The sequence below is a fragment of the Haemaphysalis longicornis genome, unplaced genomic scaffold (assembly GCF_048455015.1).
Source record: "Haemaphysalis longicornis isolate Haplotype H1 unplaced genomic scaffold, Haemaphysalis longicornis Haplotype H1 scaffold_1, whole genome shotgun sequence".
Taxonomy (NCBI): domain Eukaryota; kingdom Metazoa; phylum Arthropoda; class Arachnida; order Ixodida; family Ixodidae; genus Haemaphysalis; species Haemaphysalis longicornis.
The window spans coordinates 39,885,033-39,904,684 of record NW_027526203.1 but is presented as its reverse complement, the minus strand read 5'-3'; positions in this window follow the sequence as shown (position 1 = coordinate 39,904,684).

The window sequence follows — 19,652 nt, the reverse complement described above, 5'->3', positions numbered from 1 at the left end:
TTGGCAGTTTGGCTGTGTAGACATGATTGTCAATAAAGGGCCACCACGTCAGGTGGCACTGGGTATTTTTTTTTCTAGCGTGTGCCTCAGGTTTCTGTGCGCAGTGGTGGAGCAAAGCCTGCTTGGTGCTCTTTTAAAGCTTATTTCAAAGAATGCTACTTCAATTACTCAATGGATGGAGGCGAAAAGCAAAAACGCCCGTGTGTACGAGATTTCGGCGCACGTTAAAGATCCCCAGGTGGTCAAAATTAATCCGGAGCCCTCCACTACGGCGCGCCTCATCGCCTGCGTTGCGTCGGCGCGTTAAACCCTACAATCAATCAATCAATCAATCAATTACTCAATGCTAACGCGGACTGGTTTCCCAGGAAAGCATTACAATCGAGAACCAGCTGAAACAGTGCGAACCGCTTGTCATTATTGACATAACCGGGCAACCATAACTCTGCATTTCGGGGAGCAAAGCTCAAAAGATTGCTGGGACTGTGGCAGCGTCCACTTAACGATGGCAACAGAAAAACGATGCAGAGGTTTGTCTTTCCACGCAGAAAGAAGGCGCCTGCTGCGTGCAAGGTGTTTCACACTACGGTAACGCACCCAGGCAGCAAAGATGCACATAGGAGGCATCTTTCAGGTGGGTGCGGTCGCATGTGGCCAGTGTGAGGGGCCCTAGTTGTGCCCATGAAGATTCACCAGGAAACCTAGCGGATGGCCCCCTTCTCAGACTGGGAGCCCGCTTGCTTGCACACTTTAACCCGGCCAAGGAGAAGGAGCTGCCGACGAACGGGGCCCCGTGCAGTGGGCCCCTGGCTACGGAGCCTCTCGCTGTAGTTTAAGAGGACAGCCCTGCAGGATGTTGCCACTTGAGGGTTCTTACATTCATACATAGCTTGTCCTGTAAAAAAACTTGCGCACGTTTTTTTTTTTTTTTTACCAGACCCAAAAATCGGGTGCACGTTACATTCGAGTAAACATGGTACAGTTAAACCTGGATAGAGCGAAGTTGACAGAAATTTGCTTTTTTTTTTTTCATTACACGCAGGTTTCGAGTTAATTCTCGCGTGAATGAAGCAGAAACAAAACCAGAATGCTACACATCAGCGACGCTGAACTCGCCCTTCAAGTGTTTATTTCACACTGAAGAACTGCGTGATTTGCGCCAGCTACACAGCCCCGTATTCACGAACATAACTTAAAAGTTTCACTTAACGCATTTCAAGAACGAAACTTATGCTCAAAGGGCGCCTTTTCGCGAACTTGATGCTCTTTTCCGCACTCAAAACTGTTGAGGAGATGCTAACTGGGACACTACCGACGGTGACCTTGTTTCTCGACGGCGGACACAGCATTTAAAATAGTGAGCTTGTCTTGGAATAACAAAACTTCTTGTTTTCTGGCAGCAGTACTCATCACCGACGAACCGACACCACAGGTAGCAGTGAAGACGTGCGACCACATGGCGACAAGCAGGCCAAGCACCTAACTGGCACCGCACTCGCGAAATTTTTTAAAGTAGTGCGTTTCTCCAGCCAATTTATTAGAAAACGGGCAAAAAACATTGACTCATCATTGTAGCGAATTCGTTGCATCAAGGTTAACCATCGCAAAGCAATCATCTTTGTGCAGTCTTCAAAGGAAGCTGCAGTAAGACTGCCAAAACCACACTGAGCTGTCGCTAGCTGCAAGGTAAGAGTGCTGCCATGGCACGTGGGCAAGAAAGCAGTGAGGCGCCAATGATGGCTGGCACCCCACGGACTGTGGGCGAGTCAAGATCACTGTTGGCTGCAAGGTTGCACACGTCTATGCAGGGGCAAGACCATAGAAATGGTTCGTGACCTGAACAGGTATCATTCAGTTGGGCTCACCATGGTCCGTGCTTCCCAGCATTCGTAGCATCATGAAGCTTGCTGCATGTTTTTCGATGCAAAGCCTGGACTATGTCTGTCCAACACTCCACCTGTCGTGCTTTTGTGATGCATTGTGGTGGAAAATTTAAGTATATTGGTTTATTACATCCTCAAATTCCGTTAGGAAGGGGTGGTCGATCTTTGGGAAGGATACGTTTGATGGCCGGTTTGAAATTGGCGGCACTGGACTGATGCGGGCATGGACGCTGGAACGAAGATGTGCACAGGTATGGGCATGCGGCAAGTAAACTGCTTTTGGTTCATTGACACGACGGGAGTGGCGGTGTCGCAGCAAATGCATGCATGCCCCAGCTTGGCAATTTTGAGCTGTACCCAGTGCAACTTTCTTCTTGTTTATCCTCACTAAGCATTTGAGATGCATCCCGTCAACGAGGACGGGCTGTTCTACGGTATCGTCAATGGGCGAGAAATTATTGCGAGTGGCTCGCAGGGAAGTGAACTGAGGCATAGCCCCAGTGCCACTGCTGCACGTGCACTCTCCCAGTTTTGTGTTTTTCTGAACCAAAGTGCTGACAGCAGGGCTGCACAGCTTCCTGGCCTTTGTGTCAGCAGGTCTGGGTGAACCCTTTTGTCCCCGAGTCATTTCCAGACCCCGGAAGGGGGTGCTGCTCACAAGTGTCCCACCAGCGGCACAAGCAGTTATAGGCATGTCTACACTAGTTGAAGCAGAACAAGTGTGAGCCCAGCAAGGCACTGTTCTTGGAGCCAAGCACTGTGTGGGAACTTGTTGCAAAAGGAGGCCAAGCCAAAAAGCACTGTGGGTGACTGTTCCTGCTTATTCCACGAGGTCTGATTGGATGGGAAGGATCTAGGCCTGACAAGTTTTATTACTTCTATTACATCTGTGATGCCATCAGGCAGTTACAACGTAGTCCCAAATTATGCGCCTCCAACGAACTGGTGTCCGAAGGCAGTTGTGGCAACGTGGGTCGGGTGGCCAGAGCAGGGTTGCTGTGCTTGGCTGGCACCTTTGGGCCTTCAAGCCACAGCCGCCCAAGCCATTTTCGGATGCCGCACCCACAGCGGCTGACATCTCGAGGAGGATTGGCCCTGCCCAGTGTATCCAACACGGGAAGGCAAAGAGGGGAACCGACAGTGTAACCAACGCCCCCCAACAAGCGTCTGCAAGGACCAAGAGGCTCAAAGGATCAGGTCAAGGGAGCAGCTCTTCAGTGGCTGCTGCTGTGACCATGTTGGCACCACGAGTAACAGCAGTTGGTGGGAAGCTTCTCCAATGCCCTTGGCAACGTAGGCGTGGCCACCAGGCTCGATGTCGAGCTCCAGTAACAGTGCAGGCTACTTTCTGTTGCAACTTGGGAACCACCGTTATGTATACTAATGTTGCGACCTTTGATTAAACCACTTCGGGTAATTTATTTGTCTGCTGGTATCCTGGAAAGATCCACTTTGTGAAACTGCCGGGAAAGAAATAGCAAGCTCCTAAGCAGGGTTTAAATCAGTGCTAAAGCAGTGGGCTAATGAAATACCATCTCAGCACACTGGTTGGACTTTATTTACAAACGGAGACTTGCAAACTGTGCTGACAGCAGGGCTGCACAGCTTCCCACAGCCTTTGTGTTCACAGGCCTTTGTGTTGACAGCAGGTCTTGGCGAACCCTTTTGTCCCCGAGTCGTTTCCAGACCCCAGAAGGCGGTGCTGCTGCAAAAACACTTGTGCCAGCATCACAAGTGTCCCACCAGCGGCACAAGCACAGTTTATAGGCATGTCGACACTAGTCATTGCACAGGAAATTGGTCGCATACTATTCGAGGCAGAACACAAGTGTGAGCTGAACAAGGCACTGTTCTTGGAGCCAAGCACTGCGTGGGAACTCGTTGCAAAAGGAGGCCAAGCCAAAAAGCACTGCGGGTGACTTTCTGCCTGCATTCCACAAGTCCGATTGGATGGGAAGGACCTAGGCCTGAGAAGAGTCCACTCAAAAGAAAAGGAGACGGGACAACACGACACACATGGAACACGCCGGACTGGAGGAAGCGCAGGCCATGGAGGGTAGTTGCTGCTTCTGCTTCCTCGGGGCTCACTCGGAGCACGCTGGTCTGGAGGAAGCGCAGGCCACGGACCAGTAGTTGCTGCTGCTGCTTCCTTGGGGTTCACACAGAAGGACATCGCAGGCAGAACACACATCAAGCACACGGGGTTGAGTAGAGCGCAGGCGACGGGGTGGGGGGGGGTGCGTTGCTGCTTCTGCTGGCTCAGGGCTCACTCAAAGGGACGCCACATGACACGGCCGGAGGAAGCGCAGGCCACAGGGGGGGGTTGCTGCTTCTGCTGACTCAGGGCTCACCTGAAACAGAACGGGACGCACAGACTCAGAAAAGGCCCCATGATAAGGAATGGGGAAAATGTTGCCCCTGGTCAGGGGTGGTGGAACAGTAACATTGCGGCCCCTGAGCAAGGGCACGAGCAAGGATGCGGACAAGACGCGGGGCATAGTGATTGCGAGTAGCTAGCAGGCAAGCTAGCATCAGTCCGGTTGGTAGTATGTGGCAAGCTGTCTTTCGCAGCGTGATTTGACGATGACTCTTAAAGCTTAATAAAACCTGCTGCTGGGCTAGTTGGTTCATGATCATAACAACTGGGATTAGCGCTTTAAAGAACAGGACACACGTAAGAAAAAACGGACAGGACTGGCGCTAAAGCCCAGCTGGTGCATTCGTGAACACACCTTAGTATTCTGCCAGTCTGTTCACGTGCTTCCGTTTTATCTCGATGCGACTGAAATCTGCACGGAATAAATGACCCTCCGGGAATTTCAATGTAGCATTTGTGAACTTGTGGAACAGCTGGTGAGGTTGTGCATCACGCAATATGTGACACAGCACCTTGCGGACCAGTCGGTTACTGGGAGCTTGGGCAGTCCCCACAACTGGAGCCTAGCAGAGTGTTGCAGGCATGCCTTATCAGCAGGATGTCATGTGCACAATAGCTTACGGTCTAGGACCCATTTGGATAATCCATATCAATTGCTTTCCAATGCACCTGCAAGCAACTAAAACAGATCAGCATCCCAAGTGCATCTCATGGCACAAGGAGTACATTTTAGGGGGCCCACCCAAAGCCGGCATCCACGAGTGAATAGCTGGTGGTGAGCCTGGCCTCTCACCCAGTCTTTGTTGGGTCCACGTGTTGCCCCATGCGAAAATTGACTGAAAACTGACTGTGAATCAAATCTAATATGTCGGAACATGAATAGCTCTTCTTTAGTGTGCATAGAGCTTCTAAAACAGCTTAAAAAAAAGAAAAAAAAAGCTTATAAAGTCACTGGAACTAGGAAAATATACTTCCATCAGCGGGCAACGCACGGGAAACATTGGGGTGTTGCCAGATTCGGGCCAGCGCTACAGGCACGTCATCTGCTTCACATAGAAATATATGCCGTTCGCGCGTGTGGAAGTTTTTCTACAGCTGGCGGTTTAGCCTTTTTAGGGATGTTATTTGACGATTCTGTGTAATTGACGAACCAAATAAGAAACGGGCTACAAAACCGTATTATTTATGTTGCACGGTAACAATATTAGAGAGTTCTAGCATAGCGGTTAGCGTACGCTAACGCTACAGCAGCGGGTGCCAGGACCCGACTGGCCAGGTGCGCATTTGTTCCACAGGGCGGTCGCCTATGCCTCATTGAGACCGCGCATTCATTGAGGGGCAAGCTCCTCGCCCTCCCCATGTGCGCATGTGCACTAGGGTTGCATTTGCATACGCTAGCCGCTATGCTAAAGCTTAACGCCACAGGTAAGTAACACGCTTTCCCGTGTGCCGCAAAGTCACCGGGACTTTGTGCCCCGTAGAGTTGCGTGCTATTGGTTCCTCAAGCGCCTAAAATCGCATGCACTCTTCGGGTGAACATCTTTTTCGCAAGATGGTTGTTTTTACCCAATGGTGCCAAGTCCCACCACTTCATCGACGCAGTTTTTAAACAAGCAGTAGTGCGTAGGCCGCATATCAGCGAACACCTACGTTACGAGTATGTGCCAGTGGCATACACGGGATTTATTTCCAAGTTTCCGGGCGCATATCAGCGAACATTTTCGGTATGAGTATGCACCAGTGGCGTACACTGAATTTTTTTCCGGGTTTCCGGGCGAAGACGGTGCACACAAAAACGTGAAAACATAAGGAGGGCAAATGTAACAATTTAAATTAAAATTAATTTTAATGCTCAAAACTTCAAAAAGTTATATCGATCATAGCAAGCCTTAGTTGGCCCAATCTAAAATATGTGACCCCCCATAAACTCGGGAAGGGGGGGGGGGGGGGGGGGGGGGGGGAGAGAGAGGAGGGGGGCACCTGCTTTTCCAATACACATAAGCATATGCACGGTTCACTTACCGTGCGTCACAATATGTTCCAGCTTATTCATATTAGATTTACATAGTAAACAATTCCTATCAGCACTAGTCAGTCTTGATTTTCCAAGTAAGCAATTTGTGAAATTGTTGTGAGAGGGAATTGCCTATAGTAGCCATTGGCATTGTTAAGGGGCATATGCTCTTGCGGCCTTCGAATGCACAGCCCCTTTGATCATGCCACCCCTGAGGTTTAGCGTAGTGGCATTTAAAAATTCCCATTGAAGAAGTATACTCACTGCAACATCACACGTTTGCATTATTTTTTGGCAAGTACTGGGAGGTCCAGAATACAAAAAAAAAAAAAAAGGGACAGGGGTCAAATGAAGCTTTTAAACAAAAGTAAAATTGGTGCAAAGGTTCTTTACTGCGCCTCCAACAAAACTGGTGTATGCTGCGTAATCTACTCCGCACAACACGTAACGTTCGCGCCTTCGAATGCTTCAACCGTCCCGTTTCGTCCGTAACATAGCTTGGTCCAACGCAATGTAAATACAAAAAGAAACAATTCTACAGCCGTCTGAAAAGCCCTCGCACAGTCTGGTATGTCCTGTGGGGAGAAATTTATCCCATCCAATGCTGTGTATCCATATCGCTCGTCGCTTCGCATCTGCTTTTCCGTGGCGGTGAAGAGAAAAGGATGGCGGTACTTTCCAAGTTGCAGTGACTTTATAAGGACCTAGCACGTCTCGGTGCTTATGCATGGTGCTTGATAGGGGCATGGTGCAAAGAATACAGCAATGACAGCAGGGAATATATTGGCATATATTGCCAGGAAGAAATGTTAGTGCGCCAACATGCTGTGAAAAAGGGCAGTAGTTCATTTCTGACTGGTCCCACCAGTCACTGAAGCAAGGCGGTACGACCCTACTGTGAGCCAACTACTCGTCACTCCATTCCCCACTCATGCCCCTACCTCTGCAGGAAATTTGAGCTCACCGATTTTACAAAAGTTGCGCTTTACTTCAGCTAGTGTTGGCAGGCGCTGGTTTTGCACACGGCTTACAAGTGTTGCACCTTTTTGCACAGCTTTGGTGTTGTGTGGCAGAGCAAACTTTTCTTGCTGTATTATTCGTAAATTTCGAACATTCCAGTGCAGTGTAGACCGCTTATAACGTATGTCGCAGGAGCCGTGGAAATCTGCACTATACCACATCACAAACTACCTTTCAGTCATTCTTTATTACCACTCAAATGCAGGCCTCTTAAAAACGCACACACGGTCTTCCATTTGTCTTTTTTTCCCACATCAGCCACTGCTGCACAGACTTGTGAACCGCGAGTGCGGCTTTAACTTCATTTGTGTCTGCTTTGAAGGAGCACAGGTGGTTTTCTAAGCGTCTGTGAAGGGATGCTGCGGGACAACGTGATAACGCAAGAAGAATTTTTTCACCTCACTTTGTCTTCATGATGAACCTCCGGTGGCATGGCTGGCTATCTCCAAATGTTCGAAAAGTGAAAGGGCGGCTTATTATGTGCACAACGTTTTAATAAAAACAACTTACTGCGTGCGAGGGGGGTGGGGGTAGAGGAGGGGCGGCTTGCTATGTTCCGAGGTGCGTCAAGCAAAGGGCAGTTTGGAATAACACACGAATGAAAGGGCGCCTTTTTTCTATGTCGAAGTTACAGTAGGGCAGGGAGTGCGCGCTACATAATATTGGATGGCTGATTCCACTTTTTTCGTGACCCTAAAATGATGCCCCAGCTGCGACTGTTCGTCAGTGGACCCGCCAAAAAACCGTGCTATAAACGGTGTTGCGCTTCAGGCAAATGCATTTTAAGTGGTATGCGTGCGTTTTAAGTGGAGTTCTATGAGAGGTGAACTGGTGGTCACAAAAAGCCACATTATATCCGGTCCCGCACTATAAGCGATGTTATAAATGGTCTACACTGTACTTGTATTACTTGAATGGTAAAAACCACACTCTGAATGAAGTTTTTGAATATTCACACACCTCTACTTATTGTAACAGTTTTAAGCGAGTCTGATGTGGACGTTCCAGTTCCTTGTCTCCTATTTGAACTTCCTCTGAACCGATGGCAGGCAGCAAAGCCGTATTTCCCAGAACCAGGAACCAATCAGAGGCCTGTTTTGGCATGTACTATGTGCTGTCTTGCAGCTGAACTACCCGAGCCACCGCCGTGACGAAAGCGTCGTCACAGGGAGGCCAGCTGAGAGGCAAGCAGCGCCCTGCGAGAAGCGAGGGCCATGCAGTCGCATTTCAGCTGGACTGCAGTTGCACAGGGAGTGAAGAACAAATGGGCGGTGCTTTGAAGTGCCTGCCGGAGTAGCCCGACCGATGGGCGAGTGAGAGGGCGCCACACTCTTTCCACTCACCATCGATGTGCTCCAGGACGGCGGCCACGATCTCGCTCAGCCGCATGAATGAGAAACCGCCCCACAGGCGGCGCACCCGGTCCACGTGCTGGCGGATCTTTGCCCTGCAAAGGGGGGCAGCGCAGTCACGGCACCGCTTGGAAACTCTCTTGCTTTGCTACGTCACTTCAGCAGCAGCTTCCCCTGTGAGCAGTGTACGTGCCCAAGAGTTGCACATCGCAGTCACTCCATGCCTGTCAAAACTAGGCTAGCGGAGAAGAGAAGCCCCAACAGACTTTTAGGAATTAAATGATGGTGTCTACGACCAACACTGCTGAGCTCGCCTCCCGTTGAAAGGTACACTGTGCTATGAGGCACGTCTTGGGTGCAAATGCGGCACCCAGATTGATCAGTCGCTCTCTTCTCGACCCGTGCAATCCCCCCCCCCTCCCCCCCTTGAGCAGCTTTCCCAAAGACTCACTCAGAGTTGCCAGGCCGCTGCTTCTTCAGCATCTTCACGATGCGGGCAATGTGGACGGCAGACTGAAAGGACAGGAAGGAGGTCAGCTGGGACACATGAATTAGTTACATGTTCTGTTCGGCCAAACAAGCAGGGTCCTGTGCTCATTTATTTGCACAGTTATTTCAGTATTGTTTTCGTGCATTGCAATGGTCGCAAATTTGCAAACAAGGGTGCTCTCCCAAGCAGCGATTTTTGTAAAAACGAGAAACTCCTTGGTGCAGTCACTAGGAAGTTTTTGTTTTTTCTTGCACCTTAAAATCGTCCTGTGCTGCCAAATGGGGCTTGGACTACATCTGTTCTGGGCTCACCACTGATGGGACCTGGCTCAGCACGAGAATGGGAGAAGCCAACATTGGACTGCATCGCACACAGTTGACAATCGGTGTGGGACTAACTTGCACGCGTTGTCTGCCCGGCATATCAGAAGGTCGATGGTTGTACAGGTGCCGTCATAAGTAATTGGAACGAGCATTTGTGAATATCACAAAATATTTGTCTTACCTTACGACAGCCATTACCGGCTTACATTAAGCTTTTTCTATTAGGGAGGACTCCTTTAAACGCACACCAATGCAGCCAGAAGATTCCTGACGAAGAAATCCCTGTAAATTTACGAGACCGTGTTCAAATTACTTTTGACAGCACCTGTACCTGTCCCTAGGGACAGCACCTGTACCTAGGGACCTGTACTGAGCTACAGGGGGAAAAGAGCTGGGGCCCATTACATGCTCCATTATTAATTGCATGTATAGTACTGCAGATAATTCCAGCTGCCTGTCCACATGCAGGGGAGCAAACAAAGTGCGACGAGTCGTCCAAGCCCGTGCAATAAGTGGGCGTGTGACACATTGTTCTGAGCACAGCTCTCTTTCCTTCGCTCTCAAACGTTGTCTGTCGCACCACCAGGAGTGGCGGCCACCTGCCCAGCCCCGCCTGAGAGGGAGGGAGGGAGGCGTACCGTGCAGGTGCATCCTCCGGCGGTCGTCTGCAGGGTGGCCTCACCTGCGTCGTGACAAAGAGGGCGTTCACCTTGCACGGCTCTGCAGGGCAGCTTTCGGCGCAGAGACAGTATTCGCGCTGTTGGCGCTAGGGAAGACATAAGAATGACGGCCGTGAAACTACAAGCACTTCGCAGACAGTGTCTGCTATTTGATTCCATTCGCGAGCACACTTGCCATTCAACGTATTCCAAGTTTAGAATACAGTATTCCCAAACCGACTGCCACACAACGTGTCAACAATCCAGCTTCGCTCTACAGCTGCCCCGTTGGGTGGGCTTTTTTGCATGCCGCCGAAGCCGCGCAAAACGCCATTGTTTGTGAGAAACAAGTGTATGCTCCCTTGGGTGTGCATGTTAGCTCAAGTGAAGCACTACTTTTGTAACCTGTATATGTCAAAAACAAGTATCCTGTCAATATAATGGCATGAGTGAAAAAGGGAGAGTTATTACTTGTTGGCAGTGTTTCCAGTAAGGTCATACAAGCCACTGGCATGCCCCACTTTTTTGAATCACTGAAGGGACTGCAGCCAGCCAAATATATTCCCTGTATTATAGGCACGTTGAGATACCCCCATTCTTTATGCCAATTTGCGCCAAAATTTTATGCCACTTCTTCGGCATCCTGCATTTGTTTGTTTATTTTGTACTGTTTCATATCAAGCACTACCACATGAACATTCACGTGTGGTAAGTCCCGACTACCAAAGTGATCTCTTGTTTCTTGTGGCTATGTTTTATAAGCTCTATGTGCACAACAGCAAAGATATTTGCATTAACTAAGAAACATTTGGTTCGATTCGCAGTCAGTTTTCACTATTCATATTCAATTCACAGGCTTTAATTTCGCGCGTGTCTAAAATACGCAGCTCTGAGTTATCTGCTTAATGAAAGTCTTATTAAACATTAAGGCTTGCAAATAGTTTAAAAATTGATTGTGTGGGTAAAGCTGCGATATAACAGTAAAACCTCATTACAAGAGACACTCAAGGGACCCAGAAAACTTTGTCTCTTGTAACCGAGGTCTCTTGTATGCCAAGTTGCTTACATGGCAAACATAGGAAAAACAACCATGCCGTTTCCATTCAAACGTCTCCTTTAACCAAGTGTCTTGTAGCAGTGTCTTTAACGAGGTTTTAGTGTATACAATGAAATCTCTAACATAACCAAGTTACAAACAATAAATAACCTAATGTTCATGTTTATACTTCACCCTCAACAGCTCTCAGTTGCTGTCCCAGCTCCCATCGACACTGCGGGCTGCGACAGCAACTGAGCTGGGTAGGTAGGTTGCACACATGGTTTGCATAAAATGCATGGCGCTGAGCTTATTGCTGCTCCTTGTGGAGAAAATAAGGTTACGCACGCAACAATGGGGATGATGAACGTGTGGAGAGAAATTGCGCTAGGGGTTGTCATCTACCGTGCTAGTGAAAGTGGCGACCAAATATAATGCCACGATGTTAAACCTAGAGTTCTCTCCGCGGACCGGCCACGGAGGATTCGTCTGATCCGCATGCTGGCTTGGTAGTGCGGGATTCGAGAAGTATGTGTGATAGCAAGTGCACCTGAAGGGTGCCACAGCGCAAAGGGGAAGGAAGGGGCTTTGTTTGCTGCCTCCGAACTGGAGTGAGACAATTAGGCTGGCCTCGAAGAAGCGCCAAGGTGCCTGGAAACCGACGGTGTCTCTTGAGGACCCGCTCTACGCCAACCGTTGCATCATGTGCTTGGGAAGCCCCCAGGAATCTCAGAGAGATGGGCCTGTGTGCACCCATTTCTGGCAGCACAGCAGGCCCAGAATGCAGTCACAGCTACAGTACCCTCCAATCAAATGAAGGGTCGTCTGAATGAGGCACCTGCACTGTGCCTGGTCTGCGTGCTAGGTGCAGGATTTTGATGCAGCAGGGTAAAGCGCTGCCATTGTTAAACTGAAGCAAAGCGGCTTGGTTGTACGGCTGCAATGCAGAGGGCAGCCACTCACCGGCCAGGTCCTTGAGTGGGGAGGCCCGGGCACGGACGGTGATGAAGCGGGCCGGCACCAGGGGCGCCACCTTGTTCCGGGCAGCCTGCTTCACCCGAGAAGGGGAGTGCAGATGAACGCTGGCCTCACCACATCACGCTACGTGACTCTGAGGGAAGACTAGTTTGCGACACAAGCAGAGCAAGGTGCAGGGATACTCGGAGGTCCATATTGTTGGCCCCAGCTATTAAAGACTCGCACATAGACAATAGCTCTGTACACCAGCTGTGGGCAAATGGCTGAGCGATTATAGCGATCCTCCTCGGACATAGTTGCAAGCACACCAAATTCCGAACAGCCTCTGGCCCCCTGTAGAGGCTGCCACTGTGCTTAGGCAAGCGGCCAGCGGGAGTTGTGCGGGCACATTTCACACGACATCAGCAGCACTCGCCGCCTTTGGTGACGTCTAGAAATTTTCACTTTGAATTGATGCCTTTTTTTGGCTGCTTATTTTTCCTTTCCGTATTTGTTTTTTTCCCCTTTCTCATTCTCCCCTCTTTTTCCCAAAATCATTTTCTGGAATCTCTCCACCCCCCCCACCCCTTTTCTTGACAGGAAATTCCGTGTGTGCCACTGCTGGTAAAGTAATGGCTTTACTAGTTGCATTCTGTGCATGCAACATTCTGACCAAAGAGACAATGATTGAGGAAGGTCTGATGAGCTGTTGTTCTGGCCCCATCTTTTTCTTATCAGAATGACTCGAATCAGCCAACTAACCAAGTTCGAACATCAGTTAGGTGCATAGTATTGCTGTGTAAATGTGTGTGTGGGTCTGGCAGCAGTGGCATGTTTCTTTTTTGGTGGCTCTAGTTGCAGTGCAATCTGGGTTCTGCCACCTGCACCTCAGAAGAGGCAACAAAGGGGAATTGCAGCTCTTTATGAGTGAAGACCTGTGGCTGGGCGGGTCTTGTTCCAACGACCCCTAGAACAGACCCGGTGATGCCAGAGTAGCAATGAACACGACCAGTCACCAAACAGGCCTCCTTTGACACTGAAGTGGCAAGGCTCAGAGCAGTCAAAAATGCTTTGAGCATCTCGTTACTTCCAAAGTAGAGGTCAGCGAAACTTGATTAGTTTTTGCCATGCCACTGCTTCATTTGCGGCCATTATCTATGCCTAAGGACAATTGCAATTTATTCATTCACAATTACAGTTAAAGCTTGATAACTCAGCGCTCAATCACTCGTAACCTATGATAATCTAGACTTGTAGCACATTCCCATCAAATGTGGCACTGTCCAACGGTTCTAAGTGCTCATTTGTCAGCTTGGACGTGCTTCACACTGAGCCAGTTACTGTATTTACCTGCGTATTAGTAAACCCTCTTTTCCTAAATCTGGATATTGTCGGGAGCCGACGACCTGTACATTGGTCAATGTGTGGCCAGAGAGTGTCTGCGAGTATGAACTTCATTTTGATGCTCAGCGCACAGGTGGGCTCGTTTCTGCATATTCAGCATGGCAACATGAAATTCCATGGCTCAGGCACTGTTCCTCAGACTGAATGCTCATGAAAGACAAACAGTCGTCTTTATGGGTACATATCTGAAAGCATGGACTACGTGAAAGCATGGAAAGCATGACCAGGACTACGTCCCTTTCTTGTGCAACAGGTTGTCTTATAATTATTCCCTGCCTGCACATCAGCAATGAGTTGACCGAAGAAATGTGGCAGCATTGTTGTGTGACAAAGCAACTCTTTTGGATGATGAACAAACACGCATGCCTTGGTCCCTTCTAAAGAGGGGTCTGTCTACTGAACTGCTGCTGTCATCTCGCGGCATGTCTGATCAGTCGCACTAACATTTTTACCTCATGATGATAATGCAGTGTGGCCTGTTTTTGCCCTTGCAAGTCAGAATACATTGGCATTGATAGTAACAAATGAGAGTGCATGCATCCCCCCTTTTACACACACAACACGTAACAGCAGCTTTAGTGCTCCTACTTTTCTGTAGAGAAGCCACACAGCTACATGTGCTAGTAAAACAATGGGACTTGTGCACAAAACTATCTAGAGACTGCCCATGAGTAGCACCCTTTTTTCGACACCTGCAGTAACGCCCGATGCGTGCCCATTGCCAGTACGCCCCCGGCATTCGCCAGCTGCAGCTGGAAGGCAGTGCAGCACTGATGCCGGAGAGGTGTGAGGTGAGCGAGTGGGCCGCACAGGTTCCCCAGCGACAACAACGGCATTCTCAGCCACGGCATGCGTGCGTACACTTGCGAGCAGGAGGAGTTTCATCTCACTTTTGCAATCACCAGAAGACCGATTGCTGGCGCTGAGACACTGCACTGTCAACGTTGGCCGTATATTCAGTGCAATGCTGCCTTAATGGAATGGCGCAGGTGAGGGGCGCTTCTCTTTCTTGGTGGCAGCCATCTACTGAAACATGTTTACTGGTGGGAAGCAGTCTAAAGGTTGACATTCAAGCAAGAGACTGGCTGGAAATCGACCAGTCATTTTATATGATGATGTTTTACAGTGGGAGATTATGCTGGTCTTTTTATGAACTGCACCGACATATTGTATAATTGTACTAAAATTTCCTGTAAATACGGTGCTTTAAATACACATTGCTACCTCATCAGTGCTTTGTATTGGTTATGTTGATATGGTGTGCTTGTACAGGGGGGATTAAAAGAAATGCGAACAACGGAGCACACAGCTTCCGACGCATGCCGCACCGTCTGGCTGCATTGTAAGTAAACTGCGCGCATGCGTAGTTCTTTAAGAGAGTTTCAGAGTGGGGCCTACTGTTACTGGAAATGCTTGATAAAGAAGCGACGCTGGTAATTTATTTTGAGGCGCCTTTTTGTGCTCTGTCGCCACTGAGCATCCTGTTATCTACTACATTCAGGAGTCAAGCGCGCCGCAGGCTGATTGCAGCTAGCGTGATGTCCTTCAACGATCATCCTGCTCAGTGGCGACGCAGCGTGAAAAGGCGCCTCGAAATAAACGAGCGGCGTCGCTTTTTGATCAAGCATTTCCCATCAATGTAGGCCACACTCTCAAACGCTCTCCAGGAAGTGCGCATGCGCGCAGCTTACTGACTTTACAGCCAGACGGTGCAGCATGCGTCGGAGGCTGTGTGCTCCGTTGTTCGCATTTCTTTTAATCCCCCCTGTACATTTTTACCTCATCTCCAGGTGCTCAGCAGCTGCCTCGACAAAATTTTGCTTCGGCACCTCTGTGGGACGAGATGGGACGAGACTTAATGGGGCTTGTTTGCTAAACTAATCAGTTTATCAGGATGACGGAGGGTGACGGTTTTGTTGCCGGACTGCGAGTGCAGCAGTGGTGGTGATGGTGTGCGTGGGTGCAGTACCACCGCCACCTCTGCTGCACCACCAGTTCCCTGCTGCTGAGAGGAGGGGGCCCCCTCACCTGGCCGTGCTCCTCCTCTGGGGCGCTGGTGTACTCCTCCCCATCCTCGTCCTCTGGAGCTGTCTCGTAGGAGCTCCCACTGCTGCTGCTGTTCGGGCTGCCGTTGCACTGCTCCTGCACGCAGCAACCAGGCTCGGGGAATTGCAGAGTGCACTCTCGCTCCCCCTACAACTGCACACACAGTGCCACCGCACCTACTGTGTGTCCCAACACTGAATGTGGCCATTACTATTTTACACTGCAATATTGTTGCACAAGACTTAATTCGCTGCACCAGCCAGGATTTCGATACACAGCCAGCTATCACACACTCATGTTGCCCACCAAGTGATAAACTCTTCCACGTGGCATTTATCGACCATTTGATTCTGGACACACTGCTGCAGCACTTGAACAGACACAGGAAAAAGAGCACGTACTTAGGACTCTTCGGGCACATGCGCTACAACGTAGAACGAGGAATAGATCCCTCACTGGAAGGGGTCCTAACCAGAAAGGCAGCGGGGAAAGAAGACCCTCGACAGCTGTGTAGAGCCTACTCGGGAAGCCTAAGACAAGTCAGGGATGCAAGTAAATGGAGAGCACTTCAACCACTTGGGGTTAGCAGACGACGCTGTTTCATTCAGTGAATCGGGAAAAGTGCACAAAAGGCTTAAGAAGCTGCACTTATGACAGCTCTGTAACAGGATCATGATGACATCAAAAGTAATGCTAGACAGACATACAGAAAGCCTCACCCTCAGCATGTGTAATGAAATATTTTAAGACGAGGTGGTTGAAGATTTCTGTCTTGGAAAAGTTGTCAGTGCTGATCCCTACAGTGGAAAAAAACATAACATAGAAATTAAGTCAGTTCGGGTTCACTGTGCCAGCACGCGCAACTAAAGAACATTAAGCTACATCTGCCACTGAAAAAGAAGGCGTAAAACCGATGCGTACTGCCAGTAAGGACTTGCGGGCAGACGGCACCTTACGAAACGAAAACTCTGGGTCAGCCCAGCGAGCAGTGGAGCGAAGGATGACAGAGGGAGAGGAAGATTCCGTGGAGCCGCATTAATTAAGGAGAGGGAGTGTGCTTGGGCTGGACAGGTAATCAGGGCAACAGAGCAGCTACCGGGAGGTGGCACTACTAGTAGAGGAAGACCGTCGACGACTCAATGGGGGCAGAACGTTCGGAGGCAAAGAATGGACTGCAAGGTCGTCGCGAGACAGCAGCGGTCGGAGGAGCCCGAGGGGACCTCCGTCCTGCAGCGCACACCAGCAGGCTGATGCTGACTGCCCACCCTGTCCCGGCTGTCACGTGATCCCACTGCTCGAGTACTTGGGCCAAAGGCACCTCCAAGACTCGCTGCATCATGTGCAGGGGAGCACTGCCGCCCCGCTGCATGGAACGTCCCAGCTGTGGGAAGGCCAGCTGCATGAAAGCGAACTGTCACGGGCCTCACGTCCAAGCCTGCACAGCGAGCAAGTGGGGCTGCACAGATGTGTCTGTTGGCGAGCTTTGTGCCAGGCTCTAGGTGGCAAGCTGTGCCTCGCATCCCTCAAAGGCAGCACGTGACTGAGATGCTATGTAGACAGCACATGCTGCACATTTCTCGCACCCTGGGTTCTAGCCGCACCACTTGCACATGGCCACGCACAACATGCATCATGGCCGCTTGGTAATGCACCCCCAGGCGATATGTCCACGCAACCAGTGTCCAGCTGAATGCGTGCACAAGTGGGAACAACTCTCATGCTTGTTACACGTCTTCGAACAACAGCGTAAATACACGGACACCAGGCGAAGAAAACAGCAGGACTGTGTGCCCATCCTTGTGAGAAGTGAAACGCAGCCTCTGTTGTACAAAATGTGAACAACAGCAGTGCACTGTAATGGTAGCGCGTCCCACGGGGCATACAGGGCCCCAGCCTGGCGCAAGCAGCCGCAACCATACCCGGCAGGGCAACCTTGTGGGCCTGTGCCCGAAGAGTGAGTGGCACAGCTGCCTATGGCGCACCTTGGCGGTCTGGGCTCTGATCAGGTCAGGCAGCTCGCTCACGGGGTCGAGGTAATAGACGATGGAGGAGACCCCGCACATCTGGTGGTAAAAGCCCTCCTCGCGCAACAGGCAATTGGCCAGGCTCCCGAACACGCCCCGGACCAGGCGCGACCGCCGGGGGCCCAGGATAAAGTAAACGTCCTCTTCCTGTGCGGGGCCCCTTGTCCAGAGGTATTCCCTTGACAGCCTGCATGGGGCCATCGTCGGCCACAAGCCACACCGCAGCGCTCGCTGCCATCCACTTACTCTATAATGTCACTCAGATCGGCATCAGTCAGGACGGGGGGCGCATTCACCTCCGCAATGTCGGCCACCGGGCATGCTGGTGCTTCAATCCTGCACGCATGCGGTGCAGAGCCAATGGGTTACGGCAAGGCCCTGCACAGAACACTGCGACAGGGCAGCCTTAAGGAAACACACTGGCTGCCAATGGCTCTCCTCCATATGCACAATTAATGACACCTTTCCCCCAGTGAAGCTGAAGGCACTATGCACGCGCTGGGCCACACTTTCAGGCAGCACAGAAAGTGGCCTCCCATTCTCGTGTCATTTGCACCATAGCAGGCACCACTTGGGCAGCCTGTTTTCACAGCTGGGCCAAGCCTGGCTCAATCAGTCGCCCTCCACGATGGACATTACTCTAATAATGGGCCCTGTTTCTCTGGACAATGCAAAATAGCAGCAGACCGGCGATGCGAGCATTGGAGGCTGCTGTACGTTCATACTCCCATGTTCCCAAACAACTCTTAAAGGAGCCATGAAGAGAAAATGCAAGTTGGTTTTATTCGAAAGATTTCGTGTTTTATAGTGCCCCCAGCGCTTGTCCGGATACAAACGGTGCTTTATTCACTGAGAAATTAAACAATTTAGGTTAAAATTGTGATTTTCCCGCTCAATCGTGCGTTTTCGTGGTCCCAAGTGACATCACTGGAACCGACCGCTCTGCAGCCTAGAGTACCTTCATTCACGCATCCGCCGTACAGGGTAGAGACACGTATACGCTGGCGCCGCCATTTTCGGTTGCTCGCTCGCCGCCGAAGCAAGTCATTGTGTCAAAACCGCGCTAAAGTTATCGCCGCAACGCGGTTTACTGAAGAAGTTTGAATCATATTGTCTGTTTCGCATTGCTAGGTCTCGTGGGAAACGAAAAGAATAACGCGTTGAGCCCGTTGGCCCAATTGCGGCGGCACGGGACCGTTCAAAGGTTGTCTCCACCCTGTACAGCGGTGTTGGTTTGTTCCCGCATTTCTTTACGTTCCGTAACCTAGATGGCGCCACCATACCGTGGCGAGCGTTTGGTTTGTTTTTGCCCGCATTTAAACCTGGCTTGTTTTTGTTCTGGGAGAAAATATTCGTTCCCTGAAACAGTGCTCGCTCGACAAATGGGGTCACGTAAAACACCGTTGCTTGCGTCAATCGGCCAGTGTCGTCTGAGACAACCCCAAGCCCCGTAGTGCTGTGCAGCTAAACAAGCATGCTGTGCGCAGTACGAACAGCAGAACGCATCAGTACTTCTATGTTTACATGTGCTTTCGTAACTTCCACTGTTTGTCCCATCATTCTTATTGCTTTGTAAAGAATGTGCCCTAAATTTAAGCGCAAATCGCTCGTTCGTCTAGTTTGTAAGTTCTACCTAATTTGCGTCTGCTTCTGCCAGCCTCCGCCAATCGCAGAGCTTAGCTCATGTGACGACATAGGTTCTGTTGCGGGAAATGAGCTGGTGGGTCGCATGACCGTTCCCGTTTTTCCTAATTATGTAGCTTATTTGAGCGAAGTTTACGTTAAAAGTGGTGTCAGTATGATTCTAACGAGACTATCTTTTGAATGAACCAAACTTGTGTTTTCTCTTCATGGCTCCTTTAAGACAAGACAATCCTGTTCATTATTTCTTTTCACCCTTTACCGCAAGCTGACCTGTGCAAAAACATGGCCATAAAAAAATATAAGGACACCTTGGCACTTCTCATGGGTTGTCAATGCAAAAACATTGTTCTACTGAACGCCGCTGAGTGATCTTTTCAGTTTTAGATGCGACGCATCTCTTTCACTCGCCTTGTCCCTCCGGCG